The following is a 19,251-nucleotide window of genomic DNA, read 5'->3' as shown; positions in this document are numbered from 1 at the left end:
GTTTGGAGTTTTTGCCATTTGCTCTGGGGTGTGGGGCTGTCTGATCTTGGTACCTCACTGAGTCTCAGTCAGTTTCCACTGTTACCAGATGGCCTAAGAATGCCAGGTGGTTATGAAAATCAGATAAGAGAGATTGATTACCTTCACAGCAGCACACAAGTGTGAGGGGCTCCATGGGGAATAGTGTATGGAGGCAGTGCATCATGTGGAGGGCGCTAAACTGTAGGATGAGGAAAACAGTCGCAACTTGAGGAAAATGTAACCCTTCATTCTGCCTGGGCCAAAGATTAAAACCTAAACCAGCTCAGTGGAGCCTTGGGCCTTGGGCTGCCTCCCATTCGTGTGTGTGTGTGTGTGTGTGTGTGGTTTGCAGCATGTGTTGGGTACTTGATGGTGAGGTTGCACCCTTCTAGCTTTGGGGAGACAGCCAGCCATGGGAGTCCCTTAGGAGGGACTGAATGTTTCCTTAGTGACTAGTTGAATATATAATGTCCCTTCTGAGTGTCTTTGAATGATAAATAAAAATGTCAGAACTTTGGGAAGAACAGGACAGGGTATGCTTGAAGTTTTGAAAAACAGGAATCAGAATACAACTGAGGAAGGGCAGCTTGGCAGCAATGAGGCCATACCAGCTGTGGTACCTCCACACACTGTGGTGAAGACCTATGAGTACCCTGGTGGCCTGTGGAGGCTAGGCTGGTCAGAGACTGGCCTCTTAGTGACATTCATGCCCCAGTGTATGCTGGTGTTACCCTCCTTACGATGTTCTCCTTCTCTAGGCTGGTCCTTTTTCCCTCCTTCTCAGGAGCCTTCCCAAGTCCTTCAGTGTGATCTTCTCAGAGCTTCCCCACATTACGTCCATAGGTTCTCTCAGTGTGGGTCAGCAGCAGCCAACTCCTTTAGACCTAGGAAGAGGCTGTCACTGAGCTCCTCATGAAGCCTCACCCCACCGGAGGGATGTAGAAAACCTAGGATCTGGACGATTACCAGGACACCCTGGACCACAGCCATACCATGCTGAACTAGGCTTAAGGAGGGAGGGGCTGGTCCTGTCAGCACACCCAGGGCCTACCATCTTTCTTACAAATCCCTGTTACCCACATACTCCCTCTGAAGCTATGTATACACCATGTTGTTACATGCCATTTCATGCTCAGTTGTTAGGCATTTGCTTCCATAACACATCTTTGTGCCGAGCTCACTCAGCACCCACACAGCCACTGACATGTCTTGTTTGCTGAAAGTTAACCCCCATCCAGATGTCACACCCTAGATGCATCACAATTAGAAGTCACCTTTTGCCATCATACCATCAGCTGTCATCCCTTCAGAGTCTCCTGAGTGCTGATATTTGTCACTCTATCATTTGGGGCAGGCATTCCACAGTCTCGCTCCCCATTGGATGTCTCCTGTGCAATCTGAGTTTGCATGCACTCACCATCACATGCTTAGCTCTACCCTGACCACAATAGCCCTCACCTCTTCTATGAGTGCAGGACCCACAGCCCAGGCCTGCACACACTGGAAGTGCTTCTTGATCCTCACCTCACCAGCCTTGGAGCATTCTGCTCTGGCCCTCCTCTAACTTGCTTCCCATCTGGCTGCACCAGAATGTGTCTCCTCACATATTAGACTTACTGTCTGCCCCCCCATGGTGTGGCCATGGGATGACCTGAGCAAGACAGGGTCTTACAAAAAGAGCTGGACAAGACGTGAGGGTACTCAGGTGGGTTCATAATCTGTCACCCTCTGCAGACCTGTTATTTTTCTATTAAAACCAGTTCCTAAAGGGATTAAGAGTGTGAACTGAGGATCATATGACATTTTAATTTATTGACAATTGTCATATTTTTCAGTGTTCCAGTCTCTCAGAACTGGGTAGTACTGGTCAGCACCCTTCCCAAAGGAGGATTGGGTTACAAAGACTTGTTTAAGCCAAGTGTCAATGGTTTTTTGCTTTTTAGGGGTTTTGCAGGGGAGAGGATCAAGAAAATGTTTATCAGATTTTTGCAGTTAATGATGTTGGTTTGTTTTCATTTGTTTTGTTTTATTTTTCAGTTTTATTTTGTGGCTTTGCCATCTAGGCAGTTTCCTGGGAGGTATAGTTCCATGGTTTAAAATTTTGCTAAAATAAAATCCCTGTATTGCTTTTTTTTTATAACACTACTTCATGCCTTATTCAATTTCAGAATTGCTGCCAATTGCATCTGCTGATATCAGCAACTGGCCAAATGGCCTTGGAATAAAGGTGAGGCCCTGGCCTTGGAATAATTTTGCTCACATTGTGTCACCAAAACACTCTGAGAGATCAGTAGTCCCAGGTATCAGGGCACTGCTTTTGCCAGTGATGCCATAGCTCTCTCACTAGGATACAGGTGAGGCTGCCTGTGATAAAGGCTCAGTAATGGCATCTTCAACAAGGTTAAGATGGTCTGTCTTGTCCAGAAAAAGATAGCCAGAACTGGTGGGAAGGCTGCTCCATGGAGCCATTGGTGGTGGTGCAGGCTCCTTCTTTCCTGTTGCTCCTTCACCCCTAGGACATAGCCCTCTTCCATGTGGTCTGTGAGAGTAGCAGTTCACTTCCTAGAAGGCTGGTTGACCCCTGACTACCTGTTTTTAGTAGGCTTCAACCATATGTTGATTCTTATTAACTGTGCTTGTGGCATCAGGACAATCAAGGGTATGGTTAGCTGCTCTTAAATGCCTGGTCCATGTGTCCCATGTTGGTAAATGGGCTCCAGGATTGTTTCTAATGTTTCTGGAATAATTTCACATAGAGAATACTGTTAAGCTGTTCCTTTGTTGGCAAACGTTAGGTTATTGCTCACTTCTTCTTTGAGGACATTGAATACATAGAAACATTCAACACATAGGGAGGCCAAAACAAGTAGTTCCTTACTCCCTTCATGCTCTTCTTTAGAATAAACTTGCAAGGGTGGAACCACTGAAGACAATGCACATTTTATGACTCTGGATTCTGGGACAAGTATGAGGTTTTTCTACCAAGAGAGCAGCCAACTTTGTTGCACCAGCTGGAGGAGCCCTGCAGGCTCCCTCTCCTGCTTTGTTTCCTCAGCAGTAGACCATGGTAAAGTGTAGCCTGATGGTGTAACAGTGGAAAATTGTAATGGTGGGAAATTGTAACCCACCCCACCATTCTTTTGACATTGTTTCTGTAAGTGCTGATGCTGACTAATATGTAGCTTGTAGATGAACAGCATGTTTGTATAAGAATCAGAGGAAGTAACTTCAAAATATACAGACCCATACCTTCAGGCATCCTAGCCCCATGAGATTTACTGTCCTTCAACCATGGAGCCAGGATGACATGAAACCATGATGAATAAACCAGGATGAGGCACACTGGACCATCACTTGGCATATTGGAAGTTACTGTGCTGATCTGCACATAGAGAACTTGCAACCCCTTCCCTTGATCTCTTTGTTTTGTTCCTCTCTCCCTCCTTATAAAAACCTCTGCCTCCACTGAGAGGTGGAGATTGGCTTTGTGACCTGAGACCCCATCTTCCAGGAGCTGGGCTTTGAGACATGAATCCCCCATCTTTCAGATGGCCAGCACCTGCAAATAAACCACTTTCCTTTATATCAGCACCTGCCCCTCAACTATTGTGTTTTGTAGCAGCCGGACCTGCTTTCTGTTACAATGGTAGATCTAAAGGAGCTTCTTTCTATAAGCTACTTGTGCCCATGTGCAGTGGGGCCACTTGGGAAAACAGTGTGGTGCTGGCTGGTAAGGGTGAATGCTCAGAAACCCTCTAGTCAATAACTCTGGGGACAACATTACCAGGGAACGGGGCAGGAATGCTCAGAGCAGTATTGTCCACAATAGCAAAAAGTAGAAATAACCAAATGTTTAGTGGAAGCAGAGGACAAATTGTGGAGTATTATACAGTGAAAATTAAATGACTTAAGTGAACAACAACTATGTGTGACTCTTAGCAACTTGCCATTGAGTGGAAAAGAAAGTTTCATGTAGTTTCATGTATACAACACTATATCACAAAAAATCCCCAATGTATTGTTTGAGATACTATTCTTAAAATGGGAGGAAAGAGATGTGGTCATCTAATGGTAGGGGGAGGCAGGGAATAGGTGGGGAAGGATCTCCCAGGCATGTGTAAAGATCTGTCAGATGTATCTCTTCATTATTAGACTGGATTATGGAGACATGTTACTGTATTTTGCATATATCAAACATGACATGGTTTTAAACATTGGAGAAAATCTCCCTGAGACTTCCACAGTCCAAATAGAGATCAATTTGGCTCCAACCCCAAAACCAAGGGATCCCAGAGAATTCTGCTTCCTTCAGCTCTGAGAGATTGCTTCTGGAAGCTGAACTCCACCCACAGACAGACCTGTGCCATACCCCAGGGCTGCTCCCCACCTGGGCTCTGTGAGTCTGGAAGGAGTAGGCCTGGATCCCTTTGCTGGGAAGTACTCTGTGCTCCTTTTCCAGGCCCCAGACACCCCAGAAGCACACAACAGAACTAACTTCTGCCTCATGCAGACTGGGAACTACCATCTAGTCCTTCTCCAGGGCCCAGGCAACTCCCTATTAATCCTCACTCCACAATCCTCACTGCATTCATTTCACCCACTTTCCAGAACACAGGACTTCTTGCCTACCTTGCTTATTGTGGCTGCCTTGGTCATCTCCAAGGTGATGGCCATCTTTCCTCTAGCCAAAAGCCAGTTGGTGTCCCTAATTTTATTTACCTTCCCTGGTACTCCAAGATGCATTTCTATCCCCTATATTTGTAGAACGGAGAGGAAACCCCTTACATCTTCAGCAGTGTCCTAGATGGTGCTGCTATTCCACATTCCAAAGGGATTATACTAGTCTCTGATTTTTCAGTAGGCCATGAGTATGATTGCTTTATTTCATGCTACTTTTCTTTAAAGGATTGTAGAACACCAAAAATATGGTTCATGTATTAAAAATTTAGAAAGTAGTATGCATCCCTCAGGCCTATCCCCAAATTCCCAAGGTCTTCAACCAAAAGGTAATCATTGTTACCTGTTCCACACACACATGCACACACATCCACATACATACATGCATGTCCACATACATCCACATGTGTGCACACAAGAACATGTGTGCACAAACAGAACATAGACGCACAAACACATATCTTTTTCTATTATACACAAGATGGTAGCATATTAGACACACTCTTCTTCTGTAGTTATTAAAAATATCTTAATATACTTCATAAATTGTTTCAGATCAGAGCCATTTCTTCATTTTAATGGATGTCTAGTCTTTCAGGGTGCAGCTGTGCTATAATTTAATAGTCTTTTATTAATGGATATTTAAGTGGTTTCTATTCCTTGTTTTTATTTTTATTGAATTTATTGCAGTAACATTGGTTAATAAAATTATATAGGTTTCAGGTGTACAATTCTATAATACATCATCTGTATATTGTGTGTTCACCACCCCAAGTCAAGTCTCCTTTCATCACCTCAAGCTAGAGGCCCAGCTTCTCTGTGCATGAGTGTCCCATTTGAAATGGGACACCATGAGTACTGCCTGTCCAGTGCTCAGAACACTCCTGGTATCCATGAAAGCCCCATGAGTCTAAGAACTAGGTAGGTTACTGCTGGCCTACCTGCCTCAATGGCACACAAAAGATAGGTGATAGAGAGCCTTCCCAGGTCAGGACCAGTGCCTTGAAAATGGGAGAAGGAGGAGAAGAGAGGAGAAAATGAAATAAAATGGAAAACTTCTTTATGCCCTGATGTTGGAAAACTTTACTTACTGGTGCAAACATATGGAATCTGTGATAAATTAGGGTCACTAGAAGCAGGACCAAGATGGGGATTCTAGTCAAGTGACTAGCTGAGGGAGTGCCCTCAGCAGAAGGTCAATGAGGGACATGGGACAGGGCAGAGAAGAATGGGGTGAGGACATGGTCTCAGCAAGAGACTGGTACCAGGGGAATTCTGCAGTGAAATTGCCCCTGAGCTATTCCCACCCTGAGACAGGGCTGACCTTACTTGCCCTGTGGCAGTCCCTCTTAAGCCACAGGAGGGTAAGGCTGAAGGTATCCCTTCCCTGGTGCCCAGTGAGCTGTCAGCATCTCTCATGGCAGCTAGGCTGCATCTCCAGCCTGGAAAGAGGTCTGGGCAGGGCACCAAGCTTGCTATTAGAGAGTAAAAACAGCTAGAGAGGGAGACAGTGAGCTAAATGGAGGAAGAAGCCTGGAGAAATGGCTGATGCTGTCAGGAGACTCAGTAGATTTTAAAGGGAAGTGACAAAGGTTGTGGCAAGTGACCTAATGTGGGCTATACAGGAACCAGAGTTTCAAGCAGGCTGTCCAAATCCTTAAGCCTAAATTTAGATTTCCCCTGACTCTTCTCTGGGCCAGAGCATCTTGCCATCTTCTTGGACAATGACTTAAAATGAACATCAGCGAAGGTGTGTGTCTGGTGCCATCAGTACTGGCTGAGGTCAAGGACATTGAGAGTTTACCTATGAGATGGAGTTCCTCTGAGTTCCTACAGTGCTTGGGGCTATGAAAAGACTAGATCTACAGTAGGGACAGGGAGATAGGAACACCACCTTAGCCCCACCTGATGTGTGGCCCTTGGCAAGCCTCCAATTCCATGTGTCTAAAAGGAAAACTATTTCTTAGCCAGGAGGCTATGTGGAATAGAGATGAGGACTTTCTAAGATCCTTGCATCACGTTGGCACAGTATAACAGATGCTGACGAGATGTGACTTTGCTCTAAGAAGTGACAAATGTGGGGCTGGGTGGGGAGCTCAATCATCTTTGTTTTGTATACATCTTTCTCTTCTATTTCAGCCTGAATATCAAGATGTACAAGCAGTAACTCAATTGAGATGGTGATGCCTTGTATTGAGGTGTTGATGGAAAACAGAAGGAAGGAAGTGGGTTTGAGAGATGTTTAGGAGAAAATTAGTAAATCTTGGTGATTAGAGGGTTCTTGGGGACCACTCTGTGGTTTCTGAGACTATAGCCCCACAAAGGCAAGCCCTGAAAGGGGCTAGTAAGTCTCCCTGGAAAACCAAGTAAAAATGCAAATGGCAAGCATGACTTGACTCTAACATCCAGAGTTCCCATGGCCTGATAAATATGTTGTATCCTTTGAAGCTTACTCTGTTTTGTTTTGTATAGCCCTGGTGATATAAACCAGATGTTTAAATTCAAGGCACAAGGAGTAAACTCCTTATCTCATGAAATACATCTTAAAGACCCTCTGGCGTCAGCATGACTAACAGACCCTGACCTGTGACAGATCTCTGTGTTCCTTCAATTGTTATCTACAGATAGTACCTGCTTTTGTATAGTCTTTTGACATTGATTGATGAGCTATGCATGTATGCTGTGTATGCCTACACATACCTTTCCCAATAAAAGCCATTTGGGAGAAGAGCTCAGGGCATTTTCCACTAAAGGGAATTGCTACCCCCTTTCCCACTGGAACAGCAAGATTGTGTCCGGGACAATTTATTTCTCATCTGCAGCTGGGAGGAGCATGCTGCTGGATGGAGTTGCTCCCACAGAGGCTATGGGAGAGTAAAAAATGATACTAGGTTTTTTTCATTGCCTCTAAATGGGTCTGGATAAAGCCTTGGAGAGAGACCATGAGTTCAGTCTTGGTCAGGTTGAGTTTGAGATGCCTTTGAGACATCTAAATGGCAATTAGACATCTGAGTCTGAAATTAGATGGGTGAGGTCTGGTCTTAAGATAGTAGTTTGGGCATCATTGATATACCAACAGTAATTAAAGACAGCCATCTGAATGGAAGAGAGTGTAGAAGGAGAAGATAAGAGGGCATCAGGCTGTGTTAAGATACTCCAGAATTTCATGATTAAGTAAAGAAAAATGAGCCTGAGAACCAGATGGAGGCATGGACAAAGAAGAAAAAGTGTTTGTGTCCCCAAAGCCAGAGGATGACCACATCTCAGGTGGCATAGGGTTGTCCACAATGTTAGTGCTACCAATGGGTTCAACAAGGTGAGGACTAAGTCATAACTGCTGTTTTAGGACTGTTTAGTTTTATGCAGAGCTGTTTCTATGGAAGAACAGATGCCAGATTTCAGGGTGTTAAGAAATAAAAAGGAGGTGAACCTGAGGTGGTATGGCATGTTACCTGTGTCACATGTCCTCAAGCCATTCTCTGTCATACCCTGCAACTTTGATGAATTAGTTTATTAGCACTAACAGTTTGTTTTTTGTGTGTGGATTCTTTATGGTGTTCTATATGTAAGATCATGTCACCTATTTACAGAGCTAGTTTTATTTCTTCCTTTCTAATTTAAATGCCTCTTATTTATTTTTCTTGCCTAAATATTCTCTCTAGAATGTCCTATACTATGTTGAATAGTACTGGGCAAAACAGGCATCTTTATCTTGTTTCTTATATGAGAGAAAAAGTCTTCTTTGCCCTTTGATATTTAGTATGGTTCTATCTGAGGGTTTTTCATATATGGCCTTATCCTGTTGAGGAGTTGAGTGTTTTATTATGATGGGGTTTTAGTTTTTGTCAAAAGATTTTTCTGCATCAAGTGAAATGAGCATGTGTTTTTATTCCTTCATTCTACTGTATATTATATTGATTGATTTTCTTATTATGAGCCACCTTTGAGTTCTGTGGGTAAATTCTACTTGGCCATGATATATAATCTTTTTAATATGCTGTTGAATTTAGTTTGCTAGTATTTTGTTGAAGTTTTTGCATTTATATTTATAAGGGATATTTACCAGTAGTTTTCTTTTCTTGTAGCATCTTTGTCTGGCTTTGATATCAGGGTAATATTGGCCTTATAGAATAAGTTAGCAGTGTTCTTGTTTTTTTGGGAGAGTTTGAGAAGGATTGGCATTAATTTTTCTTAAGTGTTGATAGAATTCACTAATGAAGCCATCTTGTTGTAGGCTTTACTTTGTTGTTTTTTTAAAATCAACTTTATTAAGCTATAATTATATACAGTGAAATGCATTTTTAAAAATGTGGTAAGGATATCCAAGATGGTGGAGGAATAAATGGAAGCTACACTAACCTCCTACCCGGACAAATCTGGAATTATGACTAAATTGTAGAGAAATCAACCTGAATAACCAACTGAACACTATCTGGAGAGAAGTCTTATAACCACAGCCAGATGGAAAAACCACTTCACTACAGTAAAACTGATAGGGAGTACAGAGAATGTGCAAGAGGGCTGGCTGGGCTCCTATGGGCAGCAGCTGAAGTCCTGGGGGAATATTTCAGGAGCCAGAGTAGGGATCCCCCTGAGAAGTTTGGGGTCTAAACGCCAAGCTGGGGTCCCCAGCCTATTGCACCAGTGCCAGAAAAGTAACCAAGATAACATCCAACTGAGAAAAACAGCAGAGTTTCTCTTTGCCAGGGACAGATGGCTGGGTACACAGAGAGCCTCTTAAAGGGCCAACACACAAAATTTCATTTGCAGCCATTTACCCTAGCCTCTGGCAGAGGGAGGGCAGAGTGAACTAGAGACATTTGGAGAGAATCTAGGGCTGGAGGCTTTGGGGAGATAACTTAAGGAACAGCCACCAGGATCCTTGTGCTGGGTCATTCCCCATACTGAAGAAGCCAACTTTCTTAGGCATAACTCTTCTCCAAATGTCATCAGCCTGAAGGGAATCAATAGCCCCTCCCAGGTATTACTCTGCCCCACCTTTGGAGCTTAAGTTGGGCTGATTATTACAGCTTGAGGATATATCATTGATTAGTTTAACAACTAAGGCCCATCTCTGGAAGCTCTATGAGACTTCAATGGGTCCACCCCCGGGGCCTGGTTCTGATAAAAGCCAGGCTTGGAACTTTGACTTCTAGCCAAGATGGAGGTATAGCTAGATACACTGTGCCTCTTTGTACAACCAAAAGAAGGACAACAACAAATTTTAAAATGAAGAAAGAGCCAGAACTGACAGAAAACTGAATTGTATGGAAGTCAGACAACCAAGTAGCTAAAGAAGAAACATTCATCCAGACTGGTAGGAGGAGCAGAGACAGGCAGCTGAATGGAGAGGACTCATGGCAAGGTCATGGCTGGAGAACTGGGGTGGGCAAGGTAGTGGAGGACTGGGAGAGGTGGCAGCTGGCAGAGTGGACAGTCTACAGTCACTGCAGATAACGCAGGAGGAACAACTGGGGAGCAAGACAGACTGTGCAACCCAGGGTTCCAGCATGGTGAAATAAAGCCTCAAAATTTCTGACTGAAAAAACATGTGAGGGTTGTGGTGGCAGGAGAAACTCCCATTGGAGAGACCCACAAAATCTTAGAATGTACACAAACTCACCCATCCAGGAATTAGTACCAGAAGAGCCCAATTTGGGTAGCAGAGGAAATGGCTGAAAGCTGGCAGAGAGCTGAGCAAGCAGTATTATTGTTCCCTCTCAGACCCCTCCCACACATACAGCATCACAATGCCATAATGTGAGTTGCCCCACCCTGACTAATACCTAAGGCTCCACCCCTTACTATGTAACAGGCACAACGAGACCAGAAAAAAAAGGGGGGGGGAGGCAAATGAAAGAACAGATCATAACTCCAGAAAAAATACAACTAAGCAATGAAAAGATAGCCAACCAATCAGATGCACAGTTCAAAGCACTGGTATTCAGGATGCTCACAAAAATGGTTGAGTATGATCATACAATAGTGGAAGAAGTGAAGGCTATGAAAAGTGAAATAAAAGAAAATGTACAGGGGACCAATAGTGACAGGAAGGAAAGCAGGACTCAATGGAGTGGACCAGAAAGAAGAACTAAACATCCAAATGGACCAGAATGAAGAAATAAGAATTTAAAAAACTGAACAGAGGCTTAGGAACTTCCAGGACAACTTTAAACATTCCAACATCTGAATCATAGGGGTGCCAGAAGGAGAAGAACAAGAGCAAGAAACTGAGAACTTATTTGAAAAATAATGAAGCAAAACGTCCCCAATCTGGCAAAGGAAATAGACTTCTAGGAAGTTCAGGAAGCTCAGAGAGTCCCAAAGAAGTTGGATCCAAGGAGGAACACACCACGGCCCATCATAATGACATTGCCCAAGATTAAAGATAAGATGAGGATCTTAAAAGCAGCAAGAGAAAAGGAGACAGTTACCTGTGAAGGAGTTCTCATATGACTAGCAGCTGATTTCTCAAAAGAAACCTTGCAGGCAACAAGGAACTGGAAAGAAGTATTTGACATCATGAAAGGCAAGGACCTACATCCAAGATTACTCTATCCAGCAAAGCTATCATTTAGAATGGAAGGGCAGATAAAGTGCTTCCCAGATAAGGTCAAGTTAAAGGAGTTCATCATCACCAAGCCCTTATTACACGAAATGTTAAAGGGACTTATCGAAGAAAAAGAAGAAGATCAAAACTATGGACAGTAAAATGACAACAAACTTACAACTATCAACAACCAAACCTAAAAAAAACAAAACAAAACAGTAACAACAAATGCAAACTAAGCAAACAACTAGAACAGGAACAGAAACACAGAAATGGAGATCATATGGAGGGTTATCAGCAGGAAGGAGGGAATGGGGGAAAGGGTACAGGGAATATGTAATGTAAATGGTAGGTACAAAATAGGGGGAGGTTAAGAATATTCTAGGAAATGTAGAAGCCAAAGAACTTATATTTATGACCCATGGACATGAACTAAGGGTGGGAGGGGGCATACAAGTGGGAGGGGTTTTGCAGGGTGGAGGGGAATAAAGGGGACAAATGGAACAACTGTAATAGCATAAACAATAAAATATATTTAAAAAAATAAAAGCCAACCTTGATGCATAGCCTGGTTCTTTCTGTACACAAAGAAGCCCAGCACAGGGAGCCACACACTGTGGATTGCTGATAGCTCCAAACAGGTTGCCCAGGGCCAGTCAGAAACAGTGTCTGACAAAGGTCTACATTAGAGTATTTTCAGATCTACTTAATAAATAGAAACAAATACAAAGAAGCAGTCAAAAGGGAAGACAAAGAAACAGACACCAAATGACAGAACAAGAGAATTCTCCAGATGAAGACCTAGATTAAATGGTGGCAGACAATCTATCAGAGAATTTAGAGTAATAATTATAAGGATAGCATGAAAATAGACATAGAAACCATAAAAAAGGACCATTCAGAAATAAAGAATGTAATATCTGAAAGAAATACTACATTGGAAGTAATAAACAGTAGGATGGGTGTAGCAGAGGATTGAATCAATGATTTGGAAAATGAGGTACAAAAAAAGGCCCAGGAAGAGCAGCAAAAAGAACTTTAAAAAATGAGGTGAGCTTAGAAACATTTTGGAGAACATGAAATGTAACAACATCTGCTTCATGGGAATACCAGGAGAAGAGAGCAAGCATGGGACCAAGAACCTATTTAAAGAAATAATGACTAAAAACTTCCCTCATCTGGTAAAGAAAAAAAGACAAGTCCAGGATGCTCAAAGAGTCCCAGACATGAACCCAAAGAAGCCTACAACAAGACACATCATAATCAAAATGGTGAGGCTTAAAGACAAGGGGTGAAACCTAAAAGTGCAGTGAAATATAGGTAGTTACTTACAAGGGGGCACCAATGAGGCTATCATCTGATTCCTTACCAGAAACATTTCAGGCCGAAAGGGAGGGTCATGAAATATTCAAGGTGATGAAAAGCAGGGACCTACAACCAAGGCTACTTTACCCCAGCAAGGCTATCATTTATAACTGAAGGAGAAATAAGGAGCTTCCCAAACAATAAAAAGCTAAAGGAGTTTGTTAACACCAAACCAGTACTGCAACAAATAGTAAAGGGCTTGCTTTAAGAAGAAGAAAGAGAGAAAGACAAAACACAGAGGAAAATAGTCTAACAATAAAATGGCATAAAATATGTATCTATCAATAATCACCTTAAACGTAAATGGCTTAAATGCTCCAACCAAAAGACATAGGGGAGTTGAGTGGATAAGAAAACAAGCCTAATATAAATGCTGCCTCCAAGAGATCCATCTCAGATCAAAAGATACAAACAGACTAAAAGTAAAGAGAATGAAAAAGATATTGCATGCAAATGGAAAGAGGAAAAAAGCTGGGGTAGCAGTGCTTATATTCAACAAAATGGACTTTAAAACCAAGGCTATAGTAAGAGACCAAGAAGGACACTACATAATGATAAAGGGAACAATCCAACAAGAGGATACAACCCTAGCAAACATTTACACACCCAAGAGGAGCACCTAAATATGTGAAGCGAATCTTAAGGGACATAAAGGGAAAGATGGACAGAAATGCAGTCATAGTCAAGGATTTTAACACCCCATTGACTTCAATGGATAAATCCACCAGGCAGAAAATCAACAAGGAGACAGCAGCTTTAAACAACATACCAGATCAAATGGATTTCTTCATTTAATGGGTATTTTCAGAGCATTCCATCCTAAAGCAACAGAATATACATATTTTTCAAGGGCATGTAGAATGTTTTCTAAGAGAGACCACATGTTAGCACACAAAAGAAGTCTCAATAAATTTTAAAAGATTGAAATCATATCAAGCACATTCACTGACTGCTATGCTAGGAAACAAGAAGTCAATCACAAGAACACTGAAAAACACACAAAGACATAGAAGCTAAGTAATATGTTTATTAGCCACACACAAGAATAAATTAAAAATAGATGAGAGACTTAAATGTTAGACCCCAAAACATAAAAATCATAGTAGAAAACATAGGCAACAAAGTCTCAGACATTGCTCATAGCAATATTTTATTGGATATATCTCCTCAGGCAAGGAAAACAAAAGAAAAAATAAACAAATGGGAGACCATCAAACTACAATGATTTTGCACAGCAAAGGAAATCATCAATAAAATAAAAAGACAGACTGCAGAATGGAATAACATATTCCCCAATACATATAATAAGGAGTTAATATCCAAAATTTATAAGGAACTTACAAAACTCAACACCAAACAAAACAAAACAAAACAAAAAAACAACCTAATTAAAAAATGGGCATAGGGCTTGAATAGACACTTCTCCACAGAGGTCATACAGATGGCCAGAAGACATATGAAAAGATGCTCAATGTCACTAATCATCAGAGAAATGCAAATTAAAACTGCAATTAGATATCATCCCCACTTGTCAGAATGGCTATCATCAATAAATCAACAAACAACCAGTGCTGGCCAAGATGTGGAAACAGGGGAACACTTTTGTACTGTTGGTGGGAATACAGACTGGTGTAGCCACTGTGGAAAGCAGTATGGAGATACTTCAAAAACTTAAAAATGGATCTGCCTTTCCACACAGCTATGACACTTCTAGGAATATATCCAAAGGAACCCAAAACACTAATTCAAAAAAACATAAACATCCCTATGTTCACCATAGCATTATTTATAATTGCTATGATATGTATGCAGCCCAAGTGTCTATCAGTAGATAGACACTTTAGTGAGTATAGTAATAAAACTATGGGGCAATTATACAATGGAATACTATTCTGCCATAAAAAGGAAGAAAATTTTACCCTTTGAGACAGTATGGATGGAGATATGCTAAGTGAGATAAGCCAGTCAGAGAGAAACAAGTACCGTATGATTTCACTCATATGTGTAATCTAATGAACAAATTGAACTAACAAGTAAAATGGGGACACAAACTCATAAATGGAGAGCAGGATGACAGCTGGAGGTGAGAGATCAGGGGGTGGAGGGATTGAGGAAAAACTAAAAAGGATTCGTGGACATAGACAATAGTGTGGGGATTGCTGGGGGAAAGGGTATATGTATAAGGGGAATAAATAGCAATGGAAAAAAACAATAAACATTTTCTTAAAATTTAAAAGTGTGGTAAAATCTCCATAACATAGAAATTACCATCTTAACTATTTTAAGTGCACAATTCATTACACTGATATCTTTGTGCAACTATCACCACCATCCCTCTCCAGAACTCTTCATTGTGCAAAACTGAAACTCTATACCCATTAAACACTAACTCTCCATTCATCCTTACCCAAGCCCGTGATAACCACTCTTCTATGTTCTGTCTCTATGAATTTGATTACTTTAGGGACCTCATATAAATGGAATCATAGAGTATTTGCCTTTTTGTGGCTGCCTTATTTCACTGAACATAATGTCCTCAAAGTTCATCCATTTTGTGGCATGTGTCAGAATTCCATTCCTTTTCAATGCTGAATAATATTTCATTGTATGTATAGACCACAGTTTGTTTATCAATTCATTCAACAATGGACACTTTGCTTCTGCCATTTAGTTATGGTAAATAATACTGCCATGAGCATGGGTGTACAAATGTCTCCTTGAGACCCTGCTATCAATTATTCTGAGTGTATACCCAGAAGTGGAATTGGATCATATGATGATTCTGTTTTTAATTTTGAAAGCAACCACCATACTGTTTTTCACAGTACTGCACCATTTCACATCCCTTACAACTGTGCACATGGGTTCCAGTTTTTTCACATCCTCACCAATACTTGTTGTCTGGGTTGTTTTTATAATAACTATTTTAGTGAGTATAAAAGCACACCTTATAGTAGTTTTGATTTGCATTTCCTGGATGATTAATGATGCCAAGCATCTTTCTATATGTCTACTGGTGATTCGTATATCTTCTTTGGAAAAATATATATTAATATATAGACATTTGTATAAATGTCTATTTGCTCATTTTTAAATCATTTGTTAGTTTTTATGTTGTTGTGTTTTAGAAGTTCTCTATATATTCTGGATATTAACCTCTTATCATATAGGTGATTTGCCAATATTTTCTCCCATTCCATGGTTTCCTTTTTACTTTGTAGGTAGTGTTTTTTGACACACAAAAGTTTTAAATTTTCATAAGGTCCAATTTTTCTTTTTTGTTACCTGTGCTTTTGGTGATATCCAAGAAATCAGTGCCAAATCCAGTATTGTGATGCTTTTACCTTGTGTTTTTCTTCAAAGAGTTATAGTTTTAGCTCTTACACTTAGGTCTTTGATCCATTTGAGTTCATTATTATTTATGGCATTAAACAAGGATCTAACTTCATTTGTCTGAGGATATCCAGTTTTCCTGGTACCATTTCCTGACAAAATTGTTTTTTCCCCAAAATCATTTTTCCCCCATTAAAAATGGTCTTGGCAGTTTTGTCAAAAATCATTTGACCTGATATGTGAGGTTTTATCTTTAGGCTCTCTGCTCTCTTACATTGATCCATATGTTTAGTACTGAGTCAGTACTTCATTGTTTCAATTACTAAAGATTTGTAATAAATTTTGAAAATAGAAAATATGAGATTTCCAGATCTGTTTTTCTTTTTTAGATTGTTTTGGCTATTGAGGATCTCTTGAGATTCCATACAAACTTTAGGATGAATTTTCTATTTCTATAAAAATAGTTGTTGGGATTTTACCAGAGATTGCATTGAATCTGTAGATTGTTTTGGGCAGTATTGATATTTCAACAACATTAAGTCTTTCAATTCATGAACACAGGATGCATTTTAATTTATTTATGTGTTCCTTGATTTCTTTCAGCAACATTTTGTAGTTTTGATTGTTTAACTCTCACCTGCTTGGTTAACTAAATTCAGAAGTGTTCCTTTTAATTAATTTAATTGTTATTGTTGAAACTATTATAGACGTCTCCCAGTTTCCCCCAACCCCAACCTTCCCTACATTGTTGTCTGTGTCCATGCATTGCAAATGGAGTTGTATTCTTAATTTCCTTTATACAGTTGTCATTGTGTGTTGATTCTATATCCTGCTATTTTGCTGAACTCATTTATTCATTCCCATTTATTAGTTTGTGTGTGTGTGTGTATGTGTATAATCTTCTGGGTTTTCTACAATTAAGATAATATCATATATGAGCAAAGATAGTTCTACTTCTTTCTTCCCAACATAGATACGTTTTCTTTCTTTTTCTTGCCTAATTATTCAGACCAGAACTTCCAGTAATATCTTGGATAGAAATGGCAAAGGTAGGCATCAATCAGCACCTAGAAATCTTCTAGGATTTCTGATCCTAGAAGAAAAGCTTTCATTCTTTAACCATTGAGTTGGATGTTAACTGGGGACAGTGGAGGGGTGGTACATGTATGGCTTTTATAATGTTGAGATAGTTTTCTTCTATTCCTAGTTTGTTGAGTGTTCTTTTATGAGAAAGGTGGTTGAATATTTTCTAATGATTTTTTCAGTATCAATTAAGTTGATTATATTTTTCCCCCTTCATTATGTTAGTGCAGTGTATTATTATATCCATGACTCCCATATTTTGAACCATTCTTACATTCCAGATAAAAACTCAGTTGTTCATGGTGTATAATTCTTTTAATATGCTGTTGAATTCATTTTGCTATACTGTTTTGTTGAAGATTTTTGCATCAATATTCATAATTGTTATTGGTATGTGCTTTTCTTTTCTTGCCATGTCTCTTTGCCTGACTTTGGTATCAGAGCAATGCTGACCTCATAGAATTAGTTGGAAAGCATTCTTCATCTTCACTGTTTGGAAAAAGCTTGAAAAGGATTGATATTAGCTCTTTAAATGTTTGATAAAACTTACTAATGAAGCCACCTGTTTTGGGGCTTTTCCTGGTTAGGAGTTTTTTGATTAGTAAATTAATGTACTTACTATTTATGGGTCTATTCAGATTTTCTATTTCTTCATGATTCACTTTCAGTAGGTTGTATGTTTCCAGGGATCTGCTCATTTTATCCAAATTATCCAATTTGTTGCTATACAATTGTTCATAGTATTCTTTTATAACCCTTTTTATTTCTGTATATTCAGTAATGTCCCTACTTCTGATTTTAGTAATTTGAATTAATCTTTACTCTCTTTTTTTAGTCAATCAAGCTAAAGGTTTGCCAATATTACTGGTCATTTTAATAGTCAATTTTACATTTTGTTGATTTTCTATACCATTTTTCTGTTCTCTTGTTTTTCTAGTTCATTTAGGTGTAGTGTTAGACTGTTTATTCATTTGAATTTTTTCTTGTGAACTGGGAAGCTGCTCAGCTATGGGTGGTCCTGGAGGGAAGATCAACCTACCAGAACAGAGCTGAAGAAGAAACTGCTCAAGCAAAGGCAGGTGTTAGGAGCTGTGATAGAAGAAGGGCTGATCACACACCACCACCTCAAGAAGTAGGTGTCAAGTGCATGTACCAACATTACTCTGTCTGGGAAGAAGTGCAGAAAACTCCTCCAGCAGAAAGAGAAGGCAGCTATGGGAATGGAAGTCCAGGCAAAGTCAATCAAGACTAGTGAACCACAGCCCAAATCACAAAAGAAAACAGAAGCCCTCCTCCCCACGCCCAGGATATAGATATGGAGGACCTTGAAGATTGGAGCTCAATCTTACCCCTTTCATCAGAAGATTCTCAACTGAAGCCAAGAGGATTCAGTGGTTGTTTGAGAACATTTTGAAGTAAACACTGCACCTTTTTACTCTCTCCAGACTCCTCTTGCATAATGGCCTAGTGACTTGCCATGGAAGGATGTGTTGAGAGAAAGAATAGGAAGGAAAGATCAGAGAGGGGGCTTCTTAGCAGTCAACTCCATTTGTAATAAAGACCTAGAGTTATCAAGGAAAAAAAATGTCTTGTTTCTTTTTTTATTGTTGATACTATTACAGATGTCCCCCATTTCTCCCTTTATATCCCCCACCACCCAGCTCCTGCCCCCTTGGCTTTCACCACATAGTTGTCTGTGTCCATGGCTACGCACATATTTCTTCCAATCCCCCCACCACCCTCCCCTCTGAGATCTGTCTGTCTGTTCCATGTATCCATGCTTCTGGTTTTATTTTGTTCAGTAGAACATGTAAGTGAGATCATATGGCATTGGTCTTTTTTTGACTAGCTTATTTTCCTTAGCATAATATTCTCTAGGTTTATCAATGCTGTTGCAAAAGGTAAGAGTTCCTTCTTTTTTACAGCATGTAATATTCCATTGGGTAAATGTACCACAGCTTTTTTTTTATCCACTCATCTACTCTTGAGCCCTTGGGCTGTTTCCAGATTTTGGCTATTGTAAATAACACTACTGTGAACATAAGGGTGCATATATTCTTTCTGATTGGTGTTTTGGGATTCTTAGGATATATTCCCAGAAGTGGAATTGCTGGCTGAAAATGGCAGTCATTTTTAATCTTTTTGAGGAAGCTTCATACTGTTTTCCACAGTGGCTGCACCAATCTGCATTCCCACCATCAGTGCACGAGGATTCCCTTTTC

At 40.4% G+C, this 19,251-nt stretch overlaps 1 pseudogene; it reads left to right on the top strand.

Annotated features, from left to right (window-relative positions):
• The first annotated feature begins 2,197 nt into the window (after nt 1-2,197).
• Nucleotides 2,198-18,443, top strand: LOC123826312 (annotated as a pseudogene).
• The last annotated feature ends 808 nt before the right edge of the window (nt 18,444-19,251 follow it).

Source organism: Phyllostomus hastatus, unplaced genomic scaffold (genome assembly GCF_019186645.2).
Source record: "Phyllostomus hastatus isolate PE091 unplaced genomic scaffold, TTU_PhHast_1.1 phas_contig_80, whole genome shotgun sequence".
Taxonomy (NCBI): Eukaryota; Metazoa; Chordata; class Mammalia; order Chiroptera; family Phyllostomidae; genus Phyllostomus; species Phyllostomus hastatus.
Note: the sequence above shows the minus strand (reverse complement) of the source record. Positions and strands in the feature narration are given on the sequence as shown.